The sequence below is a fragment of the Cervus elaphus genome, chromosome 26 (genome assembly GCF_910594005.1).
Source record: "Cervus elaphus chromosome 26, mCerEla1.1, whole genome shotgun sequence".
In the NCBI taxonomy this organism is placed as follows: Eukaryota; Metazoa; Chordata; class Mammalia; order Artiodactyla; family Cervidae; genus Cervus; species Cervus elaphus.
The window spans coordinates 36,596,662-36,602,661 of NC_057840.1; the positions used below are offsets into that span (position 1 = coordinate 36,596,662).

The 6,000-nt window shown below is 49.6% G+C and overlaps 1 protein-coding gene across 4 annotated transcripts in view; it reads right to left on the reverse strand.

The window, feature by feature from the left end:
- Window positions 1-2,976, reverse strand: part of RGS17 (regulator of G protein signaling 17) — a 100,127-nt gene extending 97,151 nt beyond the window's left edge. For 3 of the 4 annotated variants that reach the window (XM_043888544.1, XM_043888543.1, XM_043888546.1), the window contains exon 1: window positions 2,834-2,976. The gene's annotated coding sequence lies outside the window, so the exon portion shown is untranslated. The remainder of the gene's footprint in view (window positions 1-2,833) is intronic. The other variant, XM_043888545.1, reaches the window with a different exon arrangement.
- Window positions 2,977-6,000: the final 3,024 nt, after the last annotated feature.

The window sequence follows — 6,000 nt, forward strand, 5'->3', positions numbered from 1 at the left end:
TGTGAAGGCCACGATCTCTACAACTGCAAATTAACAGGTAAATGCTTTCTTACTTTTAATTCTTGAGTCAATCAGAATTTTTATCAATTTACTTTTGGATTTGGCTGTTATAATAAGGTCAAATGGGTGAGGATATAAACATTTCTCCTTTTATTCAAAGGCCCTGGCCTTAGTGGTAAGAAGTGTTAAGGAATTTTTTTTTTCATTATTTTAAAAAGTCTGAGACATCCACAGGAATGATAATGAATTAGACTCTCAACATTATGAGTTCAAATAATTTAGGACACTGTAGTGAAGTGTTAGTCGCTCAGTTGTGCCCAACTCTTCATGAGCCCATGGACTGTAGCCCACCAGGCTCCTCTGTCCTTAGAATTCTCCATGCAAGAATACTGGAGTGGGTAGCCATTCCCTTCTCCAGGGGATCTTCCCCACCCAGGGATTGAACCTGGGTCTCCTGCATTGCAGGCAGATTCTTTACCATCTGAGCCCACAGGGAAGCCCAGATCTCTGTAGAAAGATTCCCTGAAGGCAGAGAGATATCTATTTGAGCAGGAAAAGCTGGATGCCTTATTAATGATCAGGAATAGCAAATTAACTCTTTTTGTTAATTCTCTTTGGTAGGGACTAAAAACCAAGGAATAGTTGAGGAGCCAGAGCAAGAGGGTAGAGTTTAGCACATCAGACACCTTCTGTTGCTTGTTCTGTAAATTAGGTGGGTCTCTTAATCTTTCAGACTACAAATTCAGGAAGAAGGATAAGTGCCCAGGGCTCTGAGATCAGGTGGCATTGTCATGGAGATTCATCTCATTTAATAAATGATACCATCCAATCCTTTGTAAATAAACACTTTTCTCATCTCCAAAAACTGTAAATAAACTACCCTACCATGACTTCTTTAAATACGGTTTTTTAGATTATTAAAACAGTGAATGTCTACTCTCCCATGAGTGTGCTAATTATTGTTTTAGTTCATGCTAACAGAAAAAACAGCTTAATAATAGTAACTTAGTTGGAGGAGGTCAAACGGCTCATTCATTTGAATTAATGAATACAAATCAGCTTTTCATCAGATACTAGTGCAAAATGTATGTTTCACAGATAACTGCTATTGTTGTCACAAGAAGCAATACAATTTACCCAAAGTGTTTCACAGTTTTCGAAAGTATTTAATACAAATAATGTCTAGAAGCTATGAAACCCGGACGGAAAGATTATTACTCATTACAAGAGTGAAAACCGTTTCTCATTTCTCCAATTAAATGATTTTCAGAGGGTTCATCACCCGGAAAACCAGTGTATGTGAATGCCGGAAATGCAGACGACAGTCTCAGAAACGCGTATTTTAATCGGGAATCAAACTGCAAGATTGCTCTCATTATTATTTGTGACAACCATCCCATGATGGAAAGAGTCTGGCTGTATAACAATTTTTAAAAAGAAAAAGAAAAACTGTGGGAAGACTGCAAAGTTCTCTAGACAAACCTTCGAGTACCTCTTTTTAAAGAAGGAAACGTTTATGGAAAGGTCAGAGTGATTAGGAAAACTACTATGCCAGGAGCCAGGGTCATTCTTGCCAGAGCGACCGAGACTGTCCCAGGTGAGTGGGTGTCCCTTCAGGGGTTCCGGATGGAGGCGGAGGGCGCAGGGCGTGTCTCCCGCACGGTGGGCATCGTTTTTGGCCAAGGCCACCCTTGCTCTGTACCCAGGAGCCCAGAGACTCCTGAGGCTGGCGCGGGCTGCTGGGGAAGCCCTGCCAGCAGCCTCCCGCTCGCCAGGAGCATCTCCCCATCCGTGGTTTCCGAGACCAGCTCTGTCTCTCCGCCATCCTCAAGTCCTCCGACATTTTTCAGAGACAGGGAGGTAGGGAGTAGAGGAAACGGCCGAGTGTCTGCACCCAGCCTCTGCCGCAGCACAAGAAGAGGCAGGGGAGGAGGAAGGCTGGCGAGTCAGCCGCTATTAAACGGGAATTCTAGCGACATTATAAAGAATCAGCACCACCTATAGTAAGAGTCCCGGATACACCCACCCGGGCAGCGGCTAGGGGTTTGGTGGGCGTTCCACCTCCTCGCCCCTGGATGGCTGTGAAATCTACCCCAAGCAGTGCACACTGGAACTCCCTTCCCTCCGACCTAAAGGAGGGGAAAGAACAAAAGAGAGGCCCCCATCCCCTACACACACACACACACACACACACCCCTCAGCTATTTTACCGACGCTCAAGGTATGCATTTTTGCACCGACCCCACCCCCCTCCCCTGACATCTTCCCCACCTGCATTTTCCCAAAGGTAAAGAAAGAAGAAAATACCACCCCGAGGTGCCCGTTCGATTGAACACTGTTAATTTCACATTCGGTTTGCTAACAAGCAGCCGACCAAATCGGCGGGACCTTGAGCCCCCGCGGGGTCTCCCGCCGCCGCCGCCGCCGCCCCCCCCCCCGGCCCTAGCTCTGATCCCCAAGGCGCCCGGCTCTCCGCTGGGGGAACCCGACCCGAGGTTCCCGGGGCGGGCAGGACACTCGCCCAGCGGGTCCGCAGCAACCGGAGGGCGACGAGCGCACCGCGCCGAGGCTGCAACGCGGGATTTAACTTCTCAAACCCGCGGCGCGGCCCCCGCTTCCTCCCGCGGTCTCTGGGGCGGCCCAGAGGACCCCCCACCCGCCTCGGCAGACTCCCCCGCCGGCGCATAGACAGTTGCACTCTCCGCCCCCTCTTTCCTTCCCCTCCGCACCCACGCACTACTACCTTAAAAAAAAAAAATGCACCCATCGGTGCAAAGCAGACATTTTGATGTCATTGACTTAGCACCGCTCAGGATCGGAGGCAACATCTTACCCAGTCGCCTGGAGGTGTGGGCAGCGCAGCGATGGGTCCGGGGGCGCGGGGCTGAGCGGCTCGGTCCTCTAGCGGAGCCGGTTTGCTGCCATCCGCCCAACTTCAGCACCCGGCGGGCGAGGAGAGAGGGAGCCAGGCGGGGATGAAGGGGCGGGGGGAGGGGGAGGAGGGAGAGGTGGGCGGGGAGGGAGCGGGCGCCGCTCGGCAGCGCGCATGCGCCCCGCGGGCGGGCGCAGCCCCTCGCCCGGCTCGGCCGGAGGTGCCGCCGCGGCCCCCGGCCGCGTGAGTCACCGCCCGCCCCTCCCGGGCCGCCGGCCCCCGCGCGCCCGCCTCGCCTCGGCGCCCGCTGCGCTCGGGGGCTCGGTGGGGAGCTCCGGGTCGCCGCCCCTGGGGTCCGCGGCTTCGCGGGCACCTTGGAGACCTGGGAGCCTCCCTGGATGAGACAGGCTCTCGCGCCTAGGCGCCTTCCAACTTCAGGTTCCCTGGCAGCCCGCGTTCATCTTGCGGTTTAGGAGATGATGTGAAAGCAGAAGCAGAAGCCTGTCTTTTAAGAAACAAAACAGGTGCAAGAAGGGGTGTGTGTGTGGGGGGGGAATGTCCCATTGGAAGCCGTCCCTGGGGGTTCAGAGAAGTATGAGGTTAAATTAAGCAAGTGTTGCTTCCCAGGGGACTCTACTTTTACCAAGGGTTCTTTATTTTACTGAAGTCCTCAGCCCCGAATCTGACCCTCTTCCCTAAGAATGATCTTATATGCTCTCTCTCTCTCTCTCTCTCTCTCGGGCCTGGGCATATGTCTTGTCTCGGACATCAGGACCCCTGGAGCCAGAGTTTTGAGTGAGAGAAGCTGATGACAGGGCAAGAGTCCTGGATTACTAGGTGAGGTGTTGATGCTCGGGCTGGAAGCAGCCTTCCAGGTCAGCTCCATAGCGATCAGGTCTGATAATTGTGCACTTCGCAAGCGGAGCCCAGCTTGATAGTGAAGGAGCTTTGGATATTTACTGCATCCTGAGCGTTAGATTGCATCTCCGATGATTAGATTGAAGTGTTTGTGAGGGTGAATTAGGGAAGCGGGTGTCTCTCTCTTCAGATGTGACATCTGTGGGAAGAGAAGTGAGTTCCTGGCAGGAATGATTGGCTCTTTTCCCCCTCGTTCTTATTTAAAACTGATTGCCTGTAAATATGGGCTTCCCAGGTAAATCAGCCCGTAAAGAAGCCGCCTGCAAGTGCAGATAAGAGACCCGGGTTCATCCCTGGGTGGGGAAGATCCCCTGGAGTAGGACATGGCAACCCACTCCAGTATTCTTGCTTGAAAAATTCCATGGGTGGAGAAGCCTGGCAGATTACAGTCCATGAGGTTGTAGAGTTAGACTGGACTGAGCAGCGTGCACGCTTGTAAGTCTATATGGTTTCCCATTGCTGTGTGTTCATACATTCAAACACTGCTATCATTATTTCAGGCTCCTTTACTGAACACCCACCTAGACTTCCCCACCCACCCCCTTCTCCACTGAATTGTGTCTCTGCTTGCTCCAGGGCCTTCCTCTCTAGCTAACCCTGACTTTGAGGACCAGTGTTATTCACAGGGTACTCCCTGGGCCTGGGCTGGTCTGCTGATTGTTCCATATTCATCTGTAGCCAGAGATACCTAGAGAGACTGAGAGGAAGAGAAGAAATTGAGAAGAAAGTGATAGCAATTTGGTATTGCCTTGGCATCCAAGCACATTAGTTAGTTGGACTTTGTTTTATTTTATTTGTAAAGGTTTCTGTTGAATTTTACTAGAATATTGGTCCACACAGGGTACATCGAAAATAAAAAAGTCCTCCTCCAAAAAATGGTTTGAGCAACACTACATTCTATATAACCTGCAGATTTATATCTCCACCTGACCTCTCACAGAGCTCTTTTACATCCTCAACTACTTTTCCATCTCTGTATTTGTGCTTAGTCGCTCAGTTGTGTCCGACTCTTTGCAGCCCCATGGACTGTAGGCCGCCAGGCTCCTCTGTCCATGGGGATTCTCCGGGCAAGAATCCTGGGGAGGGTTGCCATGCCCTCCTCCTTTTAAGTCCCTACTTGAAGATAATTATGATAGTTTAATGAACAATTACTATGTGCTAGGTACTGAGTAAATGTTTAGGGGATACATTTCTTATTTTCTCTACAAGATTGATATTCTTACTATGTTTAATAAGGCTCTCAGAAGCAGAACTCCGAATATCCACCCCCTTCCAAACCTATTGCTCTTCGAATTGTTTCTACCTAATCACTCCAGCCGAAAATTTAGAAATCATCTTTGTTTTGTCCTCTTTACCCCTCAGTTCAGTTCAGTCGCCTAGTCATGTTCAATTCTTTGCAACCCCATTTACTACCACACGCCAGGCTTCCTTTTCCATCACCAACTCCTGGAGCTTGCTCAAACTCATGTCTATCAAGTCAGTGATGCCATCCAACCATCTCATCCTCTGTCGTCCCCTTCTCCTCCTGCCTTCAATCTTTCCCAGCATCAGGGTCTTTTCAAATGAGTCAGTACTTCACATTAGGTGGCCAAATTATTGGACCTTCAGCTTCAGCATCAGTCCTTCCAATGAATATTCAGGACTGATCTCCTTTAGGATTGACTGGTTGAATATCCTTGCAGTCCAAGGGACTCTCAAGAGTCTTCTCCAACGCCACAGTTCAAAAGCATCGATTCTTCGTCACTCAGCTTTCTTTATGGTCCAATTCTCACATCTAATTTTTTACTCCTAGATCCAATTAATTAGCAAGTCCTGTCGTCTCCAAAAAGTGTCCCCAATCCATCTAGTTCTCTCCCTTCCCATCGCTGTAACCTCAGTCTAAGCCTCTGTCAACCCATTCTCCAAACAGTAGCCAGGTAATTTTTAAAAAATATAACCAGGTTACATCATGCTTCTCTTTAAACTCTCCAGTGAGATTTTGTTGCACTTTAAATACAAACCCCAATCCTTCCCACAGCAGAGAGGTTCCTGTTTAATCTTTCCCCAACCTGGTCTCTTATACCATGCTCCCATAGGCCATAGCTTTGAGTGCTTGAGCCACGTTGTGACTTATACTTTCCTGAATAAGTCTACTTGCTGTTCCTTTTGTCTGGATGCCTCTGCCCCTCCCCTCGACCCCTTTTCATAGTGAAGTGAAGTCGCTCAGTTGT